The 26,000-nt window shown below is 40.2% G+C and overlaps 1 protein-coding gene across 5 annotated transcripts in view; it reads left to right on the forward strand.

Annotated features, from left to right (window-relative positions):
- Positions 1–26,000, forward strand: part of LOC124723225 (mucin-5AC-like) — an 81,258-nt gene that overhangs the window by 17,040 nt on the left and 38,218 nt on the right. The gene's annotated exons all lie outside the window — the stretch shown is intronic.

Raw genomic sequence — 26,000 nt, forward strand, 5'->3', positions numbered from 1 at the left:
CAGGGCTGCCTTTCTTATGTAGAGGCAGGACACTTACATGCTTTAGTGTCTCTGGGAAGCAACCTGTGGTGAATGATTCATGTAAAGTGTCTTTGATGTCTATACAGTCTTTCAGAAAGCACACATGCACTTCATCAATACCTACTGAGGTTTTATTTTTTAGGTTCCACACAACTTTGTCCAGTTCTTCTGCTGTGGTGGATCGCAGCATCACTATGTTTGGAACATATTTCAGTGTTCTACAGGCTGTATTTTGTCAAATTTGTGTTGTAGTTTGGTAGCTATATTGCTAAAGTATCGATTTGCGAAGCATGCTAGTTTTTGGGGTCATGTATTGTGGTACCATTGTGCTGAAATTGTATGTTTACCTGTTTAGTCATTTTTTTCTATTTTTTTTCTGTTTCGTGATATTCCAGGCTGCCTTTATTTTGTTTTCTGCCTTTTCTATAAATTTATCAATTAGCAACCTTTTTGTTGCTAGCAAAACTTTTCTGTGTATGTTTTACATGTTTGGTAGTATTTTTGAAATGCAGGATCATTTCAGTTGTTTTTTATGCTGATGAGGTGCTTGAGAGCTGGGAGGAATTCCTTATCACTGTTTTTTATGCTGCTGAGGTGCTTAAGGGTTGGGAGGATTTCCTTATCCCATTCGTCACCCAGTTGCTTTTATTTTATGCTTTAATGACTCGGAGTGCGTTTGGGAACACTTCTTTGAACTTGACTTAAATATTGATGGAACCTTTGAAATCTTCCCGTCTGCACTAGTGTATGTGTACACTCCTCCTCATCTTTCATCTTTCATCGTTCATTTGTGTGGCAAATGCAACCCTTTATGGCTTAGAGAAAACGGTTTCATCTTGTACATTTATGTTTAATTTTAAGAACTGAGTGGAATGGTATGAAAGTCCAAGGTTATCCATTACATCATCACAATTTTCTTTCTCAAAGTCGGTTAGTATATAGTCAGTGATTAATGCTGAATGCTCTGTTACCCTCGTGGCTGTGGTTAATCAGTGGTGATATTCAATACTTATACATAATGTTGCAGGACCCATCTAGTTTCAACGTGTTGTGTAAATCTCCACAAATAAGCATTTTACCTTAAGATTAGAAACCATGTCCAGTACTGGGAATAGTTTTGCTGTGAAGGTACAAGGTGGTTTGATAAGTCTGGTAAATTTCCATGTAAGAAGGGAATATTTTTGTTGAGCCTTCATAGTTGGTAAGTGTGATTATTCCAAAGATCATATAAAGAATTTAAACCATGTACAGCATACAGTTCATTGTTGACAGCCGTCTGATTTGGTCTGTGTGTCAACTGTGATTGAAAATGAAGGAAACAGTTTTTGCTGTTACTAGATGTTTTCATTTGAAGGGTTGGACTGGCACACTAATATAGAGAGGTAGATGAAGTTCATGTGGACTGTGCACCAACATTGAAGACCATTTACTTTCAGATTAATAAATTGAGATGTGGTCGGACAAGCACTGAAGACGAAGCGTGCTCCATCTGTCCAGTTGTGGTCACTACAAAGGAAATCATCAACAAAATATGTGGTAGGGTAATGCAAGACCAGAAGCTGTGTGCAAGATAGGTGCTGCGATTGCTCATAGTTGACCAAAAATGCATCTTATGCAATGTTTGAACACTGTGTCTGGTGATATTTAGTCACAATCCACAAGAACTTTTGTACTGAACTGTGACTGTTGATGAAACCTGGATCCTTCATTACACACCACAGCCGAAACAATGGATGAACCCTGGTGAAAGTGCACTGAAGAAGGTAAAAGACCATTTTGTTAACTGGTAAGGTGATGTCCACTGTCTTCTTCTCCTCCTCCTCCTCTCTCTCTCTCTCTCTCTCTCTCTCTCTCTCTCTCTCTCTCTCTCTCTCTCCCCCCCCCCCCCCCCCCCCCATAGGAATAATCCTCATAGACTATTAGGAAACAGTCAGAACCGTAACTGGACTCTATTATGATTTATTATTGGATCATTTAAAACTAGCATCAGCTGAAGAGACCAAAGTTGGCACACAAAAAAGTGTTCCTTCACAAAGATAATACACCATCCCACGCGTCAGTGATAACAATGGCGAATGTGCATGAATTGGGCTTTCATGTTGTTCCTCATCCATGCTATTCATCAGACTTACCCATTTGCCTTTTTCCTGTTCCCTTACTTGAAACTTTGGCTTGCTGGGAAGAAACTTTTATCGAATGAGGAAGTGAGTTGCAGTTGAACAATATTTTGCAGAGTTTGATAGAACCTATTTTTTGGATGGGATGGAAAAACTGGAGAATCACTGGACCAAGTGTAAATCGTACAGAGGAGATTGTCTAGTGGTAAGGTGAAAATCAGGGTGGATTGTTTATGAAACAAACATTTTTTCTTGCCTATTTTTACCAGGCTTATCAAACCACACATTTATATTTTACTGTTGAGAGAATTGTAAATGCTTAGTACAGTTAGTCTTTGAAGCACAGATGGCTTTCATGTCTTTATAGCTGATACCTCTGCATGTTTTTTCCTCACTTAATGAAATGTCACTTCCAACTTTATACATAATCCCTTCCTTTACATATATGCATGATTCACCACCTCTTTGTGGTTTTACTGTAACAGCATGTTAGATTTTATGAGTTTAGATCCACATGTATTATTTCAGATCCCCTACTCTGTTTTGTTATGCAAACAAGTGAGCTGTCAATAGTATGCAGCTGCACTTCTAGATGTTGCTCTTTCTTGTCGACAGGATATTATGGTGGAGTACTGAGAAACACTGAGCTGTGCTTATTTTGGAGACATTTTGTTTTTCTTTTCTTTGTGAGAAAGGTATTTGGAAGATGAGGAGCTATAGTTTTCTTATCCACTGTTGCTTTTGCTGACTCCTATCCTTTTTTGCATGTTTTCTTGGCACTGATGGTACTATCACTTCTACTTCTTTTTAAGATGTTTTTCGCTGTTCCTTTTGGGCCTGGTGATGGTGTTGACTGTCACTTTAGTTTTGAAGTTGCATTAGTGTTTTTTTCCCTTGGTTATTGTGTTTTCCAAATATACTTTCTCCAAGCCATTCAGATGTAGTCTTTGTTTTATGTGGAATTTCTGTTAGTTTATTTGCAAGTCCATGGTCATGACTGTCAGAAACCACTAACAGTTGGAGTTCACAGTTTTTAAGTCATTTTGTGTTGTTCCACTAAACACTTCAACACAACTTTGTGACAGCAACTTTGCATTTTCCAATTCATGCTTGATTTATTATTGGTCTGTGTCAGTATATTTTCTTCTCCTACCTTATTCACATTGTCCTTTTTACTTTTCACATCATTCACAAGAACTGTATACTGCACTTCCATAATCAGTGATGTCCACTTTCTTGTAAGTGTCACACTATTACACACAAATTTTAGCATCTTCAGTTGACTTTTTTGTGCTGTGGTTTGGTAATACCCATTTTTAAAGTACCAATTATAAACCTTAAACTTGGTATGCATTCATTCAGTTTGCTAATGTCATCCTTAGTTTCCACAAATTTTCCTTATACACCATTATTCACTTTCTTTTGGAAAGACCTATGCTTAACTTTTAGCCTAGCTGCCATCATGAAAGCAATTTAAACATCTGTACAAAACATTCTGGGTTGGGTAGCAGCTCAAGAAGTGTGTTATTGAGGACTGTTGGGATAGTATACATAGTTTGCAGTAACTCCTATCACAAAGTTCCAGAATCTTACAGAGAAGATGTAATGTGTGTGATAAAAAAAAACTAATGACTACGTAATTAAAGTGTGTGTGTGTGTGTGTGTGTGTGTGTGTGTGTGTGTGTGTGTGTGAGTGCGTAACATATGCAGTAATTGGCACACATACTCTTAATTTATTCTTGACATGCTTTCGGTCATTTTCATCCGCTGCATGTAGGTGGTTGGAGCTCTTCTCATAGCTTATGTAAGATGTGGGAATGTTAATATAGCTGATTTACACAGCCATTTACATAGTGGTTGAACATGCTACAGATTGTTCCTCAGTTGATTCTGTATTATAGTTGAATTATTTTATCTTGGCGACTCGCGCATGCCGGCCCAGATGCGGGAGATTGCTGCGTTGCCAGTTGCACACTACGCACGCGCCAAGAGAAGCAGCGCCATAGTATAGCATAGTTTGCAAACTTAACGTTTAGGGGGGAGCTCGCAGTACATGAAGTAAAGCCACCACGGCCGCATTAACCCTTTCACTGCTACAAAGACGTGCTCCCTGCATTCCGCACTGTGCGCGATTTTGTCACTGCACTGCTTGCCTGTGCAGACACATGGTGTTCCGACTGCTTTGACACTCTTATCAATCGATTCCACAAAAACTATTTGGCCCAAAAATTAGATTTTTACACATCTTCTTGACTGATACCTTCCCCCCCATAAATGACTTAATTTTGTTTCGATGTTCAACGCAGTTATTATGCAGCATTAAATATAGTTAACCATTGCACGAAATTTTGAAGAGTTTGCAGAGGTAAAAGTTCATAGAGTATACTTTGCGTATGGTCGATTTTAGTTGCCACAATGTTGAGGTTGAAATGTGGACAAGATACCTAAATTTCATATAAAATTTACTGTATTACAATATCTCATTTAATTTAAGTACCACATAGGTGTCGTATGTAATATTGAGAAATATTCCATCTTTCGCGACTGTAACAAACGTTTTATTTACACCGGGCACGTTTGGCTTTATTTTAAAGCACTTCAATCAATCAAAAGGCAGTACACAAAATACATTAAACAAACATTAGGACTTGAATATACCGTCTATCAGTGAAGTCCTCTGAGCTATGTCAAATATAATTTTTGTGTGTGGCACACACAAACAACATTTATATGCTAAAACACTGATCAGCCAACACAAACGTTGAATATTGTGTTACCGCAGCACAAAACTACGAAAGGTGACTTGGCAATGGAGGAGACAAAATACTGTCCACTGAAGATGCTTCAAAAGAGATACACGTCTGGTCTAAATAAGTCGCTTATTACAGTTGCAAAAGAGGAATATATTTCAATACCATTGGTAAAACTGCGACTGTGGAACAAAAACAGGAAAGAGAACATGAGTACCATTGTGTATGTGCCATACCTTTCATTGATTGAAGTGCTTTAAAATAAAGCCAAACGCGCCCGGTGTAAATAAAACTTTTATTACAGTCGTGAAAGACGAAATATTTCTCAATATTACATATGACACCTATGTGGTACTTAAATTAAATGAGATGGAAAGTATACACTATGGACTTTTACCTCTGCAAACTCTTCAAAATTTCGTGCAATGGTTTACTACATTTAATGCTGCATAATAACTGCGTTGAACATCGAAACAAAATTAAGTCATTTATGGGGAAAAGGTATCAGTCAAGAAGTCGTGTAAAAATTAAATTTTTGGGCCAAATAGTTTTTGTGAAATCGAATGATAAGTGTGTCAAAGCAGTGGGAACACCATGCGTCTGCACAGGCGAACAGTGCAGTGATGACAAAATCACGGGGAGCACGTGTCTGCAACAGCGAAAGGGTTTATGAAGAGACAAAGCACTAAAAATTTCGAAAAATTGCATTCAAACGAATAAAATTCGTTAAGTGTGGCACTTCAATATTGTTTTTAAATAAAGAAAATATTACGCACCTCACAAGGATTGAACTCATAATCTTTCACGTAGAAATCCAGCACCTTCACAGTTATGCTAACACAGCTCATCTGTGTTCGTTACTACTTGAGAAGTATAACATGTCACACAAAATACTGACAAACACCGTTGGTATGACTATGAATATTCACACTTCGTCGAAGTACAATAGGAAATAAACAATTACCGCTGTTCTTTATTGCGAAAAAGCGGTTCGTGAGATTGATACAAACACCTTTCGTTGCTATCGCCTGAATTAGGAGTCTTATTGCTTGTTTTGTTTAATTAATTAATAGAATATGAAGCAAATGGTATAAAGAATGCTTTTTCCAAACTTTCTATAAAAGAAAGTCTGCTATCAAGACATTGCTTTTGTTCTATTACTTTATTTATGACTGAACGTTTCTAAAACTGAAGACACTCGTCCGTGCTCTGCACTGCAGTCGAGATCTGGCAACGTCGTTCTCTGTTCATTGGCTGACTGTGTTTTGTGATGTCAGATGCGCAGAACGAACCTAAACTCGGCCGCCAACATAAATGACGCGCACTTTAGTGCCGGTGTGGTGTCAGCTGTATCAGGGACTATTATTACAAGATGTGTGATGGAAGATTATTTTTGCCCGGTGCTATATGCCGTCTGATTTTTGTCTCTCTCATATTTCTGATATCATGATACACAATAGTTTGCTTCACCCTGAAACACCCAAGATTGTGGATACAATTGAGTCCGGTATAATATTTTGTTGTACAAGTCTGATTCACTTTGTCAAGAAAAACACTTTGGTGTGTTACAGTATCCTGCCTTAAAAATTCCAGATGGCTAATGTAGAAATTTAAACTCATATAAAATGTTTTGTTGTACTCCAGTCTCAGTGAAGTGAGCAGGTTATTCAGAACTTGAATATAGGGAAGACAGTTTGAATTAGAAAGAAATATTAGTCTCCTGGTATCGCAGACCAAAGTAGACCCCAGCAGTGTTTCTTTTACTTTTCCAATGCAGTATTTGATGAGGTGATTGAAGTTGGGTTACAATTTTTGTCTTATTCATACTCTTTGTCTGGGGCTTCTCCGTGCTGTATGTATGGTTATTAAACCATATCTTCCTCTTATTAATACATTTGTCTAGTAGATTGGATGGGAATTATAAACCACTTGAAGTTTGATGATAGTGATTACTGCAACCCTCCCGTAAAGTAACTGCATGAGTATCTTGATGGTGCAGATTAGTTTCCTATCCAGTGTTTGCTGGACACATAGTGTCTACACACTATGTAATAAATCTGAAATCAGTTTTATATTACTAACAAACAGAATAATCTGGAATTGCATTTACATCTACGTGATTGCTCTGCTATTCACAATAAAGTGCATGGCAGAGGGTTCAATGAACCACCTTCGAGCTGTCTCTCTACCATTTCACTCTCGAACAGCGTGAGGGGGGAAAGAGGAGCACTTAAATCTTTCTGTGCAAGCCCTGATTTCTCTTATTTTATCACGATGATCATTTCTCCCTATGTAGGTGGGTGCCACCAGAATATTCTCGCAATCGGAGGAGAAAACTGGTGATTGAAATTTCGTGAGAAGATTCCATCGCGAGGAAAAATGCCTTTGTTTTAATGATTGCCACTCCAATTCACGTGTCGTGTCTGTGGCACTATCTCCCCTATTTCACAATAATACAAAACGAGCTATCCTTCTTTCAACTTTTTCGATATCATCTGTCAATCCCACCTGATGCAGATCCCACACCGCACAGCAATACTCCAGGCTAGGGTGGAAAAACATAGTGTAAGCAGTCTCTTTAGTAGACCTGTTGCACCTTCTAAGTGTTCTGCCAGTAAATCGCAGTCTTTGGTTGGCTCTACCCACAACATTATCTATGTGATCGTTCCAATTTAGGGTATTTGTAATTGTAATCACTAAGTATTTAGTTGAATTTCCAGCCTTCAGATTTGTGTGACTTATCGTGTAATCAAAATTTAGCGGATTTCTTTTAATACTCTTGTGAATAATTTCACACTTTCCTTTATTCAGAGTCAATTGCCACGTTTTGCATCATACAGATACCTTATCTAAATCATTTTGCAATTCATTTTTGTTATTTGATGACTTTACAAGGCGGTAAATGACAGCATCATCTGCAAAGAATCTTAAGACGGCTACTGAGATTGCCTACTGTGTCATTAATACAGATGAGGAACAATAGAAGGCCTATAATACTTCATTGGGGAACGCCGGATATTATTTCTGTTTTACTTGATGACTTTCGTCTATTACTACGAACCTTTCTGACAGGAAATCACGAATCCAGTCACACAACTGAGGCGATATTCCATAGGCACGCTGCTTAGTTCGAATATGCTTGTGAGGGACGGTGTCAAAAGCCTTCTGGAAATTTAAAAATATGGAATCAATTTGACATCCCCTGTCGATAGCACTCATTACTTCACGAGTACAAACAGCTAGTTGTATTTCGCAAGAACAAATATTTTCTAAATCTGTGATGACTATGTGTCAATAAATTGTTTTCTTCAATGTTCGAGTACAGTATATGTTCCAAAACCCTGCTGTTAATCTACGTTAGTGATGTGGACCTGTAATTTAATGGATTACCCCTACTTCCATTTTTGGGTTTTGGTGTGACTTGAGCAATTTTCCAGTCTTTAGGTCCAGATCTTTCTGTGAGCAAGCAGTTGTATATAATTGCTAAATATGGAGCTATTGTATCAGCATACTCTGAGAGGAACCTGACTGGTATACAATCTGGAATGGAGGCCTTGGCTTTTATTAAGTGATTTAAGCTGCTTTGCGACGAGGATATCTATTTCTATGTTCCTCATCTTGGCAGTTGTTCTTGATTGAAATTCAGGAATGTTTACTTCATCTTCTTTGGTGAAGGAGTTTCAGAAAATCGTGTTTAATAACTCTGCTTTAGTGGCACTGTCATCAGTGACTCCACCATAGTTATTGTGCAGTGAAGGTATTGATCACATCTTGCCACTGGCGTGCTTTATGTATGACCAGAATCTCTTTGGGTTTTCTGCCAGATTTCAAGACAGACTTTCATTGTGGAAATTATTGAAAGCATCTCGCATTGAAGTACACGCTATATTTCAAACTTCTGCTAAACTTTGCCGGTCTTGGAGATTTTGCATTCTTTTAAATTTGGCATGTTTTTTCGTTGCTTCTGCAACAGCAATCAGATCCGTTTTGTGTATCATGGGGGATCAGTACCATCATTTATTAATTTATGTGGTATACATCTCTCAATTGCTGTCGATACTATCTCTTCGAAATCATTCCACGTCTTTTCTACGCTTACATGATCAGATCAGAAGGAGTGCAGACTGTCTCTTAAAAAGGCGTTAAGAGCATTTTTTCAGCTTTTTTGAATAGATACACTTTGCATTTCTTTTTGATGGTTGTAGGAGTTACCGTATTCATCCTAGCAGCTACTGCCTTGTGGTCTCTAATCCTTGTATTCATCACAATACTCACTATTTGTCCAGGATTATTTGTTGCTAAGAGGTCAACTATGCTTTCGCAACCATTTGTGCTTTGAGTGGGCTCGTGAACTAATTGTTCAAAATAATTTTCTGAGGAAGCATTCAGTACAATTTCGGATGACGTTTTATGCCTGCCGCCGGCTTTAAATTTATAATTTTTCCATCATATTGAGGGTAGATTAAAATCACCACCAACTATAATTGTATGAATGTGGTACCTATTTGAAATGACTCGAGTTTTCTTTGAACTGTTCAGCAACTACAGGGCTATTACAAATGATTGAAGAGATTTCATAAATTCACTGTAGCTCCATTCATTGACATATCTTCACGACACACTACAGATACATAGAAAAACTCATAAAGTTTTGTTCGGCTGAAGCCGCACTTCAGGTTTCTGCTTCCAGAGCGCTCGAGAGCGCAGTGAGAGAAAATGGTGACAGGAGCCGAGAAAGCGTATGTCGTGCTTGAAATGCACTCACATCAGTCAGTCATAACAGTGCAACGACACTTCAGGACGAAGTTCAACAAAGATCCACCAACTGCTAACTCCATTCGGCGATGGTATGCGCAGTTTAAAGCTTCTGGATGCTTCTGTAAGGGGAAATAAACGGGTCGGCCTGCAGTGAGCGAAGAAACGGTTGAACGCGTGCGGGCAAGTTTCACGCGTAGCCCGCGGAAGTAGACAAATAAAGCAAGCAGGGAGCTAAACGTACCACAGCCGACGGTTTGGAAAATCTTACGGAAAACGCTAAAGCAGAAGCCTTACCGTTTACAATTGCTACATGCCCTGACACCCGATGACAAAGTCAAACGCTTTGAATTTTCAGCGCGGTTGCAACAGCTTATGGAAGAGGATGCGTTCAGTACGAAACTTGTTTTCAGTGATGAAGCAACATTTTTTCATAATGGTGAAGTGAACAGACACAATGTGCGAATCTGGGCGGTAGAGAATCCTCACGCATTCGTGCAGAAAATTCGCAATTCACCAAAAGTTAACGTGTTTTGTGCAATCTCACGGTTTAAAGTTTACGGCCCTTTTTTCTTCTGCGAAAAAAACGTTACAGGACACGTGTATCTGGACATGCTGGAAAATTAGCTCATGCCACAATTGGAGACTGACAGCGCCGACTTCATCTTTCAACAGGATGGTGTTCCACCACACTTCCATCATGATGTTCGGCATTTCTTAAACAGGAGATTGGAAAACCGATGGATCGGTCGTGGTGGAGATCATGATCAGCAATTCATGTCATGGCCTCCACGCTCTCCCGACTTAACTCCATGCGATTTCTTTCTGTGGGGTTATGTGAAAGATTCAGTGTTTGAACCTCCTCTACCAAGAAACGTGCCAGAACTGTGAGCTCGCATCAACGATGCTTTCGAACTCTTTGATGGGGACATGCTGCGCCGAGTGTGGGAGGAACTTGATTATCAGCTTGATGTCTGCCGAATCACTAAAGGGGCACATATCGAACATTTATGAATGCCTAAAAAAACTTTTTGAGTTTTTGTATGTGTGCAAAGCATTGCGAAAATATTTCAAATAATACGGTTATTGTAGAGCTGTGAAATCGCTTCAATCATTTGTAATAACCCTGTATATCTTCTGAGTTGGGGGGTCGGTAAAATGACCCAATTAATAGTTTAGTCAGATTGTCAAGTATAACCTCTACCCATACTATTTTGCAGGAACTATCTACTTCAATTTCACTACAAGGAAAACTACTTCTGATGGCAATAAATACTCCACCAGCAGTTGTATTTAATCTATGCTTTCTGAACACTGTTAGATCATTAGAAAAAATTTCTGCTGAACTGACTTCTGGTTGTAGCCAGCTTTCTGTACCTACAACTATTTGAGCTTCAGTGCTTTCTATTAGGGCTTGGAGCTCTGGTTCTTTCCCAACACAGCTACGACAATTTACAACTATAATACTGATCATTTCTACAACTAACTTACTGTGTTTTACCTGCCCTGTTTTAGACGGACACCCTTTCTGTGGTTTCCTGATGCCGTCTAACCTAAAAAACTGCCCAGTCCCTTCCACACAGCCCCCACTACCCGTGTAGCCACTTCCTGTGTGTAGTGGACTCCTGACCTATTCAGTGGAACCCGGAAACCCACCACCCTATGGTGCAAGTCAAGGAATCTGCAGCCTACACAGTCACAGAACTGCCTGGGCCTCTGATTCAGACCCTCCACTCGGCTCTGCACCAAAAGACCACAATCGGTTTTATCGATGATGCTGCAGATTGAGAGCTCCGCCTTAACCTCTCAAGCAAGACTGGTAGTCTACCATTTCTGCTAGCCACCCTAAACCAGACAATCTGCTCCAGTTCAAAGCGACACATGTCATTGGTACTGACATGAGTCACCACCTGCAGTTGGCTGCACCCTGTACTCTTTGTGACATCTGGAATGACTCCCCCCGAAATGCACACAGAGTGCACACTGGCTTCCTTCCCCTCCTTGGTAGCCATGGTCCTAAGGGGCCTCATTACACACCTAACGTAGAAGCTCCCAACTACTGGCAAACCCACCCTCTGTGAATGCCCAGACCTTGTGGGCTGAGAAGCTTCCTCTGTATCCGGCTAAGAGACGTCAGCGACAGATAACGCCCAAAACCTGTTCGTCAAATGAACTGGGGAGGCCCTATGATCAGCCCTTCGGAAAATTTTCATTGCCTGCCAGACTTTGGAATGATCTCCCACTTGGCCACCACAGAGACAGGCTGGACAGTGAAGGGGGAGGCATGGTTATAGTGATAAAAAGTGCAATACTATCGAAGGAAATTGACGGAGATCCGAAATGTGAAATAATTTGGGCGAAGGTCATAGTTTATAAAGCAGACTCAAACATGGTAATTGGATGTCTCTATAGGCCCCCTGGCTCAGCAGCTGTTGTGGCAGAGCACCTGAAGGAAAATTTGGAGAATATTTAGAGTAGATTTCCTGACCATGTTATAGTTTTGGGTGGAGATTTTAATTTACCAGATATAGACTGGGAGACTAAAACATTTATGATGGGTGGCAGGGATAAAGAATCTAGTGAAATTTTTTAAGTGCATTATCTGAAAACTACCTTGAGCAGCTAAACAGAGAATCGACTCACGGCGATAACATATTAGACCTTCCGCTGACAAATAGACCCGAACTATTTGAAATAGTTAATGCAGAACAGGGAATCAGTGATCATAAAGCAGTTACTGCATCGATGGTTTCAGCCATAAATAGAAATATTTTTCTGTTTAGCAAAAGTGACAAAAAGCAGATTTCAGAGTACTTGACGGCTCAACACAAAAGTTTTGTCTCAAGTTCAGATAGTGTTGAGGATCAGTGGACAAAGTTCAAAACCATTCTACAATATGCATTAGATGAGTATGTACCAAGCAAGATCGTAAGAGATGGAAAAGAGCCACCGTGGTACAACAACCGAGTTACGAAACTACTGTGGAAGCAAAGGGAACTTCACAGCAAACATAAACATAGCCAAAGCCTTGCAGAAAAAACAAAAATTACACGAAGCGAAATGTAGTGTGAGGAGGGATATGCGAGAGGCGTTCAATGAATTCAAAAGTAAAGTTCTATATACTGACTTGGCAGAAAATCCTAAGAAATTTTGGTCTTATGTCAAAGCGGCAGGTGTATCAAAACAAAATGTCCAGACATTCTGTGACCAAAATGGTACTGAAACAGTGAATGACAGACTAAAGGCCGAAATACCAAATTTCTTTTTCCAAAGCTGTTGCACAGAGGAAGGCTGCACTGTAGTTCCTTCTTTAGATTGTCACACAGATGACAAAATTGTAGATATCGAAATATATGACAGAGGGATAGAAAAACAATTAGTCTCTCAAAACAGGAAAGGCCACTAGACCTGGTGGGATACCAGTTCTATTTTACACAGAGTACGCAAAGGAACTTGCCCCTTCTTGCAGGGGTGTACCGTAGGTATCTAGAAGAGCATTGCGTTCCAAAAGATTGGAAAAGAGCACAGGTCATCCTCATCCCCATTTTCAAGAAGGGATGTTGAACAGATGTGCAGAACTATAGACCTATATCTCTAACGTCGATCAGTTGTAGAATTTTGGAACACTTATTATCTTTGAGTATAATGACTTTTCTGGAGACTAGAAATCTACGCTGTAGGAATCAGCACGGATGTCTGAAAAGACGATCGTGTGAAGCCCAGCTCGCGCTATTTGTCCACGAGACTCAGAGGGCCATAGACACGGGTTCCCAGGTAGATGCTGTGTTTCTTGACTTCTGCAAGGCATTTGATACAGTTCCCCACAGTCGTTTAATGAACAAAGTAAGAGCATATGGATTATCAGACCAATTGTGTGATTGGATTGAAGAGTTCATAGATAACAGAACACAGCATGTCATTCTCAGTGGAGAGGTCTTCCGAAGTAAGAGTGATTTCAGGTGTGTAGAACCATTGCTATTCACAATATATATAAATGACCTTGTGGATAATATCAGAAGTTCACTGAGGCTTTTTGCAGATGATGCTGTAGTATGTTGTGAGGTTGTAACAATGGAAAGTTGTACTGAAATGCAGGAGGATCTGCAACGAATTGACGCATGGTGCAGGGAATGGCAATTGAATCCCAATGTAGACAAGTGTAATGTGCTGCGAACACATAGAAAGATAGATCCTTTATCATTTAGCTACAATATAGCAGGTCAGCAACTGGAAGCAGTTAATTCCATACATTATCTGGGAGTAGGCATTAGGAGTGATTTAAAATGGAATGACCAAATAAAATTAATCATCAGTAAAGCAGATGCCAGACTGAGGTTCTTTGGAAGAATCATAAGGAAATGCAATCCGAAAACAAAGGAAGTAGGTTACAGTACACTTGTTCGCCCACTGCTTGAATACTGCTCACCCGTGTGGGCTCCGTTCCAGATAGGGTTGATAGAAGAGATAGAGAAGATCCAATGGAGAGCAGCGTGCTTCGTTACAGGATCATTTAGTAATCGCAAAAGCGTTACGGAGATGATAGATAAACTCCAGTGGAAGACTCTGCAAGAGAGACGTTCAGTAGCCCGATACGGGCTTTTGTTGAAGTTTAGAGAACATACCTTCACCGAGGAGTCAAGCAGTATATTGCTCCCTCCTACGTACATCTCGCGAAGAGACCATGGGGATAAAATCAGAGAGATTAGATCCCACACAGAGGCATACCGACAATCTTTCTTTCCACGAACAATACTAGACTGGAATAGAAGGGAGAACCGATAGAGGTACTCAAAGTACCCTCCGCCGCACACCGTCAGGTGGCTTGCAGAGCATGGATGTAGATGTAGATGAGGGGTCAACTTCAGTGCAGGCAGTATCCAGGGTGGCCACAGCAGTGGGCCGAACAGGGGACACGTGTGACATGCTCGATGTCTCTCACATCACCACATCCTACCCTCCACAGTGATGCCCCATGGCAGCAGCCTCAAGCTGTGTGACTGAATCCAACGCAGTCTGGAGCTGTGAGCAAAGGGTCGCCAACTCAGCTCACATCTGTACACACCAATCACAGTTCCTATCCGTTACTGCAGTTGCTGCTCCTGTTTGAAGCTCGTATAAATATACAACAAATGAACTCTGTACTCGCCTTCTTAGCAGCAGGAACACGAGGTGCTCTGTCACTGAGGATCTATCGGACACTGAGCTATACTAACCAAAACAAACAGAAGCCTGTACGATACGAGGGTCGATAGCAGCGGCTTGCAAAACAGCCTTTATGTAGTGAATATCTTGAACGTATTAGTTTCCCTGCAGAACTTCCCTGGACAGCTGGTGTCCGGTTACTTCACTTACTCAAAACAGTTCAGTCTGTTTAGCTGCCGCACATTTTGGTTACACTGTTCGACATGGGTTCTATTTCTGATATTAAAGTATGTGCTTCTAGACCATTTTACCGTGGGAAATTCAAATATGTAAACAAAATATCGTTGTCAGGGATACTATATATATATATCTTTTTTTTCATGGCAAACACAGAGACGTTATAGAGAAATACGGGTATGTTGCCGCATCCAGTAGTGATAGAACGTGATAATTTCTTGTGCAACAGCAGGTGAGAAGAATCGGACATCATAAGGTTATCCCCCGCCACACCTATTTCATTAAGACCACCTGAAACATTTCATTAACTCGAACGGCGACAGCCAGTTGCTGCCTCGGCAGTAAAGCTTCACGCCTCCTAGGTGCAGGTGTATCGAGTTTACAACAGTGGTGTTAGCCGCAATTTGTGTCAGTCTTAACGAGTGGGTGTTTTGGCTGACAAGTAACTGTCTGTCATATTTCCGAGCACGGTTGAATTTTTTAGTTCCTGTGTGTAAACTGATTGAACCTGGCGCTGAAGGTAAAACGACTGCTTGTTTTTACACATCAGCGTTCCTCTAGTTCCCTACTATTAATTTAATACAGGTGTATTACCAAAGTGGTATTTTTAAATTTGCAGAAATGCCACGTCGTCGTGGATGTCAATATAAGCCGGACAACTTCTGCTACATCTGTGGGAAGTTCACTTTTGCCAGAAATAGGAAGAAAATTCCTTCAGTCATAAAGAAAGCATACAAAAATTACTTTGGAGTAGAGGTAGGAGACAAAGATAAAGAATGGGCACCACATTTCTGTTGTGATACATGTTACTGCAAACTAATTCAGTGGTGGAAAGGTAAAGAGAATGTGGCGTTGTTTGCTGTTCCCATGGTGTGGAGGGAGCCTAAGGACCATGTTACTGATTGTTATTTCTGTCTAACAAAAATTCAGGGTTTTACAAACAAAAAGTCGAAGAGGCACATTGTTTACCCAGATCTGCTTTCAGCGAGAATGCCAGTGCAGCATTCCAACAACCTTCCAGTACCTTCAAGAGCACGAGGTCAAATTCCGAGTGACAGTGAAATAAGTAGTACTGAAGAAATCACAGATGATGATTCTTTATATCACTGCACAAGTGAGTCATCGCCACATTTGCTAACACAGGCAGATTTAAATGATTTAATACGTGATCTAGGACTAAGTAAACAAAAGGCGCAGTTGCCTGATTCAAGATTACAAGAGTATAATATACTGCACCAAAGTGCTAAAATCAGTGTGTTCAGGCACAGAGAATATGCCTTTATTTCTTATTTTTCAACTGACGAAGCACTGACATTTTGCAATGACGTTGCTGGCCTGATGAAAGTGCTGAACTTCACTTATATTTCACAGAAGTGGAGACTTTTCATAGATGCATCGAAAACAAGTCTGAAGGGTGTTTTGCTCCATAACAGAAATAAAATACCCTCTGTTCCAGTAGCTTACGCTAGTTTGACAAAAGAGAATTACGAATTCGTACAAAGGATGCTAAATTCATTAAAATACAATGAACACAAATGGAAAATATGTGCAGATTCCAAGGTAATTGCTATGGTACTGGGAATGCAACAAGGCTACACAAAGTATGCCTGTTTTCTTTGCAAGTGGGATAGTCGAGGCCGAAATTCTCACTACGTGAAAAAGAAATGGCCTAGGCGAAGATGGAAAGTTGGCGAAAAGAATGTACAACGTGAAAGTCTGGTAGCTCCTGAATATATACTACTTCCACCGCTTCACATCAAACTTGACCTGATGAAACAATTCGTGAAGGCCATGGATCCAACAGGCTGTGGGTTTGCATATCTAGCTACCAAATTCCCCCGTCTTTCAGCTGCAAAAATTAAGGATGGTGTATTTGTGGGCCCACAAATCAGGGAGCTGCAGAAAGATGCAAATTTTGAAGCATGTTTAACGGATAAAGAAAAAACTGCATGTGACTGTTTCAAGATGGTGTCGGAAAACTTCCTCGGAAGAAGAGGAGCTACTAACTACAAAGCAATGGTGCAGCATATCAGGATTTGGGGTGCAATATGTCTTTGAAGGTACATATGATGGACTCTCATCTGGACTACTTCACAGAAAGTTGTAGTGACCTTTCGAATGAACATGGGGAAAGATTCCATAAAGACATTTCTACCACAGAAAGGAGCTATGAAGGGAAGTGGGTACCTTCTATGTTAGCAGATTATTGCTGGAATATCATTCGAGAAAAGAAAGATTCACAATACAAGAGAAAAACGTGATGTGCGTTACAAGGCAGTGGCTCATTGTTTGTCAATTTTCTGTAATTTCTAATGTCAAATAAATGCTTCAAAGTGTGTACACAAAGGTTACTGTGTTATATGTTAGATCCCACCCTCCATTAATGTGATGAACTTATAATATCATAAAGATGTGCATTTGTTTGTCGAATTTCACCTCACGTTTGCTGCACTATATCAGAAACTGAAAAGAGAAATAAAATTGCGATTACTCATAAACTATCCCTGACAGAAAAAAACCAAAAACAGTTTTCAATTCAGCACTCAAAATACAACTAGGATCACAATATTTTTTATCAGAAATAGAAAAAAGGTTTTTTTTTTTTTTTTTGTAGAACAGTGTTACCTACGTAAATGTATCACCACAAATGTGTCATTTATCATTGCTTGCAATAAGTTACTGCCGGTGACCTCTAGGAAACACACGATGAATAATTTACTTACATTGGTACTAATAATTAGCTACGCTTCTGCTTCCCACCTCACACCCATTCAGTGTCAGTGTTCCATTCGTTTGAACTCTTGCACTGATTTTCCAGTGTGTCGCCTCCTGCATTGTCATTGAGTGGCATATGCTGTGGCTGGAAAGACTGAGACTATGATGTCGGCTCTCTTACAAAGGTGCATTTAGATGAGCCATGTTTTATGGCAATATTTGGGGGCAATAAAATTGCCATCAATGTTGCTTCAATAGACTGCAACCTTGCAGTATGGCTGTGCAGTAATGTTGGTGTTACAGGCTGTTGCAGGTAGTTGACAACTTACTGCCGAGGGGTTGCTGGTGTTTTCCACCAACGATGGAGAATATTTCGTGTTGTGAGGCAACATCTGTGTCTGTCCTTGTCTGTAATTACTTCCCTTTTGCTCTCATCTTTGTTTCCTACTTCTCTCTGAAAATACTTCAGTCATGTTTTGCTTTTGTTTGGAAGTTTGTACATGTACCCAAATGTGTTGCAGTTGTTTGTTGTGTACAGCAATGGAGAAGTGAATGAACAAAAAAACTATGAATTTTATAAATGTGATTCATCTACAACCTGTTTTGGGATGTCAAAATTAATGTATAATACAAAAACTGTGATCCGAAAAAGAGATGGAAAGCTGTTGCCAATCAGCTAGGCATCACACTCCACAAAGCATACATAAAATTCTGAAGACCTCGAACTTAAGTCAGATGCGAGGCAAAATAGTTTCATAGGAGAGTGGAACTGTTCATTCATGTGGTTTGCATTTGATGTCATGAGTTTCATACCGTCTTAAAGCGTACCTACACTACTGGCCATTAAAATTGCTACACTAAGAAGAAATGCAGATGATAAACCGGTTTCATTGGACAAATATATTATACTAGAACTGACATGTGATTACATTTTCACGCAGTTTGGGCGCATAGATCCTGAGAAATCAGTACCCAGAACAACCACCTCTATCCGTAATAACGGCGTTGATACACCTGGGCATTGAGTCAAACAGAGTTTGGATGGCGTGTACAGGTACAGCTGCCCATGCGGCTTCAACACAATACCACAGTTCGTCAAGAGTAGTGACTGGCGTATTGTGACAAGCCAGTTGCTCAGCCACAATTGACCAGACGTTTTCAATTGGTGAGAGATCTGGAAAATGTGCTGGCCAGGGCAGCAGTCGAACATTTTCTGTATCCAGAAAGGCCCGTACAGGACCTGCAGCATACGGTCATGCATTATCCTGCTGAAATGTAGGGTTTTGCAGGGATCAAATGAAAGGTAGAGCAACGGGTTATAACACATCTGAAATGTAACGTCCACTGTGCAAAGTGCCATCAATGCGAACAAGAGGTGACAGAGACGTGTAACAAATGGCACCCCATACCATCACACCGGGTGATATGCCAGTATGGCGACGACGAATACACGATTCCAATGTGCGTTCACCACGATGATGCCAAACACGAATGCGACCATCATGATGCTGTAAACAGAACCTGGATTCATCCGAAAAAATGACGTTTTGCCATTCTTGCACCCAGGTTCGTCGTTGAGTGCACCATCGCAGGCGCTCCTATCTGTGATGCAGTGTCAAGGGTAACTGCAGCCATGGTCCCCGAGCTGATAGTCCATGCTGCTGCAAATGTCGTCGAACTGTTCGTGCAGATGGTTGTTGTCTTGCAAATGTCCCCATCTGTTGACTCAGGGATCGAGACGTGGCTGCACGATTCATTACAGTAATGCGAATAAGATGCCTGTCATCTCGACTGCTAGTGACACGAGGCCTTTGGGATCCAGCACAGTGTTCCCTATTACCCTCCTGAACCCACCAATTCCATATTCTGCTAACAGTCATTGGACCTCGACCAACGCGAGCAGCAATGTCGCGGTACGATAAACCGCAATCGCGATAGTCTACAATCCGACCTTTAACAAAGTCAGAAACGTAATGGTACGCATTTCTCCTCCTTACATGAGGCATCACGACGACGTTTCATCAGGCAACACCGGTCAACTGCTGTTTGTGTATGAGAAATCGGTTGGAAACTTTCCTCATGTCAGCACGTTTTAGGTGTCACCACCAGTGCCAACCTTGTACGAATGCTCTGAAAAAGCTAATCATTTGCATATCACAGCATCTTCTTTCTGTCAGATAAATTTCACGTCTGTAGCATGTCATCTTCGTGGTGTAGCAATTTTAATGGACATTAGTGTACATCAGATCAATAGGAAGTGGTTTAAGAAATAAAGTTTTTTACAGGACAGTGTTCGTATTCTCCCAAGAAATTTTAGATGGTAGTTCTGAAGTGTTACAATATCACTTCCATTGTGACTGAGAATGAAGCATTATTGTGTGAACTGTTTTGTAAATTTATAAAATAGATGTAATATGATCAGTTTTTTATGTGACATTGTTTTGTAAGATGATGATTTCTGCCATTTGGAAAAAGGCATCCACTTGAGGACTCATTGCAGAAAATGATAAATAAATACCCAAAGTTAGTATCAGCTTTTACAAATGTTAACCTTTTAAGTGGGCATGACTGATATATCCGTCCATGCTCTGCTATTGCACAGTGGGTTCGACGGATATATCCGTCCACTGCGTTCTGTGACTAGTAGCTAGTGGGAATGATGAGTTATCAGCCTGCTGTTGACACTGTGGTATTAGTTGAGCTTCGTCCACTAGACGGCAGCTCTTGTCACGCAACACAGTGTGTTCTAGGCTAGTTATAACATTGTCCACCCGAGCGCGCGTCGAGAAAATGCGTCCTGTGAAGCAGCTGCAAAAGCGCACCTTTTTCGTCTGTATTTACCGCAGCGTTAGTGAGTGAGCTTTTGCAATGGCGAAAAGAAGTCGTTCACCAGATTCGGAGATTGAGAAGCTGCTTTTAGAAAGTGACGAAAATTTCAGTGACAGTTATGAAAGTTTTCAAGATACAGATGTTGAGGCTAGTGAAAGTGACTTCGATTCGGAAACATCTGATGATGACGAGACACTACTGCAGCAGACTGTACCTAGTGAATTTGTGCTTGCTAGTTCAGTTCGTATTCAATATTTGTTCAGTGGTAATAGTGGTACAGTTGTGCCTCTAAAACAAAATGATGTGATGAGTTGTTTTATGTGTTTTGTGGATGATGCTTTGTGCACAATGATAGCTGAACACACGAACTTATATGCAGAACAGTTCATAGCTTCTCATCCCAATTTAGCAGCACGCTCCAGGGTTCACAGTTGGCAGAATACTACACGCAACGAGGTAAAAACACTTATTGGAATGCTTTTACTTCAAGGAATTCTTAACAAACCAGACCACAGAATGTAATTTTCAAAGAGGGAATCAGTTGACACACCTTTCTTCAGGAAAGTAATGAGTGAAAAGCAGTTTCATCTTCTATTGAAATTCCTCCACTTTGCTGACAATACCTCATATGATCCACTAGGCACTATCAGCAGAAAACTATTCAAAATTCACCCCATTATGGAGCATCTGTGGTGTAAATTCAGATCATTGTACATGCCAGAAAGCAACATCACCGTTGACGAATCGTTGTTGCTCTGGAAAGGACGGCTTGGATGGAAGCAATGTATTCCATCAAAGCGTAGCAGATTTGGCATCAAATTGTACGAACTCTGTGAAAGCAGTTCCGGGTATGTATGGGACTTTGTTTACACTGGAAAGGACACTAATTATGGTAGCCACTATCCAGACGAAAAAATAACCTCTCGGAATTGTTTTGGAGCTTGCACACGATCTACTTGGGAAAGGCCACTGTATTTACCCTGACAACTGGTACACCAGTACAGATTTGGTGGACAAACTAACCAGCAATAACACCGATGTTGTCGGCACAATGCGGCAAGACGGGAAGGGGTTCCCTGACTTCATAAAAAAGGAAAAACTGAAGAAAGGGGAGTACATAACAGGGTACAAAGGCAAGCAGATGGTAATGAAATGGGAAGACACAAGAGACGTTTTTATGGTCAGCACCTTGCATGACGGTACATTTGTTAATGTAAACGGAATCGTTCAAAAGCCACAAGTTGTCGTTGACTACAACAAGAACAAGAATATGGGGGGGGGGGGGGGCGTGGATAGGTGCAATTCTCAGTTAGAGAACTACCAGATGGCCAGAAGCAGGCTGAAAAAATTCTTCAGAAGCTTTTCCACCACTTGTTGGACATTGCATGCTACAATGCATACATTCTGTACAAGAAGCATGGTGGCGAACAAAGTAGAATGAGCTTCCTGATTAGTCTTGGTGAACAGTTGATCATATCTTCACCACATCAAGGGACATCAGTAGGACGACCACCTTGAACACCAAAAGCAACACACCTTACAGCCAGGCGTTTTTTCAAACCTTCTGCCACCCACAACGAAGAAAAAAACCAACAAGTAGGTGTGTGGTGTGTACGAGAAAAGGCCTTCGCAAAGACACTTCATACTGGTGCGCAGAATGTGAATTTTCCTTGTGTGCAGCACCTTATTTTAAAATGTTTCACACTGAAAACGATATGTAATATTGTGAAAATACAGTTTTGTTAACTTCCGTAATATATTTTATTCATTTCCACCTAATATCAATTTAAATTCAACACTGAAAACGCGAAGGAAAACCTGAGAAAAGTGCGCAGCACCACTGCGAACGGGCGCGCGGACGTATATTACCCACTGTGGAAGAGGCGCGCGCTTGCGCAAACTACCAACTTAACAGGTTAATGGGAAACATCCCTGGATTGTAATACAATGATTACTACTAGACAGTCTGTGATACACGCTATAAGTACATTTGATTCATGATTGTGTGGTTATCTTTGGAATAATTATAAACAATGTAGGTAAAATAGTCCAGTCAATGAAGGAAAATTAAGGGAAAAATTCATATAACTACAGATTTTTGTACAGTGTTAGGAGGGAGTGCCATGAACAACTTACTAAAAATCCTGACTGATGGGTGGACGGTATTCAGGGGTCACTTTTTACGTTTTTTGTTGAATAACTCGAAAACTGCTGTTTTCTAGTAAAAATGTTTCCCAGCACAAAATTAAACTACAGGAAAGTTCCTATTCATAGGACTGCATTGCAGGGGATGGAAAAATCACAGATTATTAAAAATATTTTTAATGGTGTAAAATTAATGTTTATTTTTAAATGAAGTAGGTTAAAAACAAACACTCAATGTGTGCCACGTATAAGTGCAGTAGGACCAGAGCAACGGATAAATTGTGTTCTGGGGATGTAACAGGGTGGAGGTTAGAAGTGTGAGGGAAGGTTGCCAGATTGTGGTCACACACTTCCACCCTGGATAGGCTTGCAAACTGAACAGTGAGCAGGTCCTTCCCCACTCTTATCTATCCCACTATACCACAAGAAGTAATTACAGGTTGTTTCATGAAGTCATACCAATCCTTCTGCAGTGCATATTATGAATCACTGGCAACACAGTGCACATACATACCTGGTGAGCGTTTATTTTCTGCAATGTATTTTAACACTACATGGAATACAGATAAAGAGTTACTAATAATACTAATGCAAAAACCACACATGACCTACGTCTATGTAAATCTGTGCTCTGTTCCACACTGCTAGAGGGGAAGTTGGTTCTTAGTGATTCTGTGCAGCAGCAGCAGCAGCATTTTTCTGGGATAGACAACTTCCTCTACTATCATTGCTGCTCGCTTTTCAGTTTACAAGCAGGCTATATTTCTCCTGCATTTCCTGTCCTGTTCTTTGATGTGAGTTGACAAAGTAACTTCACTGGGCTGGTTTTGATATAATGGAATTACTTTCATTTTATTGAGTTCTTATTTACAGTTGTTAGATGAGCTTTTTTACATAAAAGTTCACCAGCTGGAGCTGTCTTACCACACTGAAGAGCACCTGCATCAAGCGTAACATGCTGTCAATGTATATTTGACATTGTAGATTTCATTGTCTCTACTATCACTTGCTGGAATACTTTTCATGGAATGAGAGATACCAAATGAATCACTGCAGCCCTAGCTCTCCCAATCTCTGAAGAGACTCAGACGCCTCAGTTGGCTTGCTCTGCAACAGAACCAGGTCATGTAGATGTTATGTGACTTAATATATTTCAGTACATGTCAAGCAATGCATTACAATAGATTACTGTTCTAGATTTGAACATAATCACTCCGTTCCATCAGACCACATCCACTTTCCGAGATACACTGTGGATGTGTGGCAAGTTACTGTATCACACTCTAAAAGTGACAGCAATTCCTGAATGGAAGAGATTGATGCAATCTACTCATAACACAATTAATGCTGAGAGAAGTGCAGAAACTTTCAGGCCATTCATTAATTCACCGCCAAGTGACTATGGCACAGTTCCACAATGCGCTGTCACTGATAGGTAGCAGCAAGGTGTCACATCCATGAATTCAATCCGTTTTCCACCACCACCACATAGGTAGCTGACATCACCACACTTACAAATTATGTGCTTCTCAGCCATTGTTTATAGTGATGTATGTTACATAATAGCTAATTTAGCAACTACAAATCAGTACTTATATAATAAACTGAAAATAACTCCACTATATAAACATGAAATCAATGAAGTTATTTTGCCTACTCACATAAAAGGACTACACAGGAAATGCTGGCAAGGTACAGTCTGTAAACTGAAAAGCAAGCAGCGCATGTGGCAAGGAATTCACTTTTCCCGGGAAAACACTGCTGTTGCCATACAAGATGACTAAGGGTGAATTTATGCTTGTACAGAGAACAACAGTGTGAAGAGATTTAAGTGATTTCTGTCCATATGTGTTTCTTGCATCAGTGTTGTTGGTAACTCATGTCTGCATTCCAAGTAGTGTTAACACACTTTGTGGAAAATAGTACTCTTACGTATGTCTGTGCACTGTGTCCCCAGTGGTCCATAAATTGCACTATGGAAGGGTCAGTATAACTTTGTGAAACACCCTGTAGTTACTTATTGTGATCTGATAGAGTAGAATGAGTGAGGACTCGCCTGCTTACTCTTCAGTTTGCAGTCCTACAGAGGAGGGAAGTGCATGACTACAATGCTCTGACCTACCCTCTCTCTCTCTCTCTCTCTCTCTCTCTCTCTCTTTCTCTCTCTCGCTCTCTCTCTCTCTCTCTCTCTCTCTCTCTCTCTCTCTCTAGTCTGTTACATCCCCAGAGCACTATTTATTCCTCAGTTGAGTCCTACTGCACTTCGATGTGGTACAAACATTTAATATTTGTTCTTAACCCACTTCATTTGAAAATAAACATTTATTTTATGCCATGTGACACAGAAACTGTTATTCCTAGAGAAAATATGAATAGGCTCTTTTTTGTAGGATATTTAGTGCAGTTTAACCCTTAACTCGCAGTGTGACTTTTCTGTAACGTATACCACGAGGTGGGGTCTCTGGGACCCCTATGTTCAATCTTGGTTTAAAAGACAAAACTCATTTGAAATTTTTAATTTATGCTGTATAACATCTGTTTTTACAATTATTTAAGTGGTGTTTAAATACTTCTAGTTTATTTTATTGCACTAAACAAAGCCTGCAGCATTTTACTATTTATCACACAAAAGCACATAATTTTGTGTGGTTCTTTTAAATAGTACACATAAATAGACTGTTAGAATACTGAATTTTACACTCTGAAAAATTATACAATCTCTGTAGCAAATTAATTTCCAAATAAAACTAAATTATGTGGTTTAAATTTGTGCATAAAAATTCCACCCAATAAGTACAAAAAGAAAATCCGTCAAATTGACATTCATTGCTGGGAACTACATTTTTCTTATCACCACTCAAAACATGTTAGATTTTAACAGACACTTTAAGTATCTCATTGAAGAAACAGACAGATCCCCATCACAACTGTCCTGAAGTCCATCCTCTGAATGATACTCTTGTTAGACAGCAGAATTGTGATCACTGGCTAATGTAAAATCGTTGTCTTTTTCGGTTATTTCTCAATCTACATCACTGACACCTTCCTTCATAGACCAACTAACAATTTCATCAAGCCCGGGAAAGTTAAAAATGACACATTCGTGCCAACACATTTTGAGCTACTGTACTGAACAAACCAGGTACCTGGTTCACGAGGCGCGGTCTAGGAGACCCCAACATGTGTCAACAATAAACACAGAATGCGATAATGCAGCCGACGACAAAACATCGTAGGCTTGGCAGTTTAAGCAGGGTAGGGGGAGTATAGAAGTATTCCACAACTGGCC

The sequence above is a fragment of the Schistocerca piceifrons genome, chromosome X (assembly GCF_021461385.2).
Source record: "Schistocerca piceifrons isolate TAMUIC-IGC-003096 chromosome X, iqSchPice1.1, whole genome shotgun sequence".
Taxonomy (NCBI): domain Eukaryota; kingdom Metazoa; phylum Arthropoda; class Insecta; order Orthoptera; family Acrididae; genus Schistocerca; species Schistocerca piceifrons.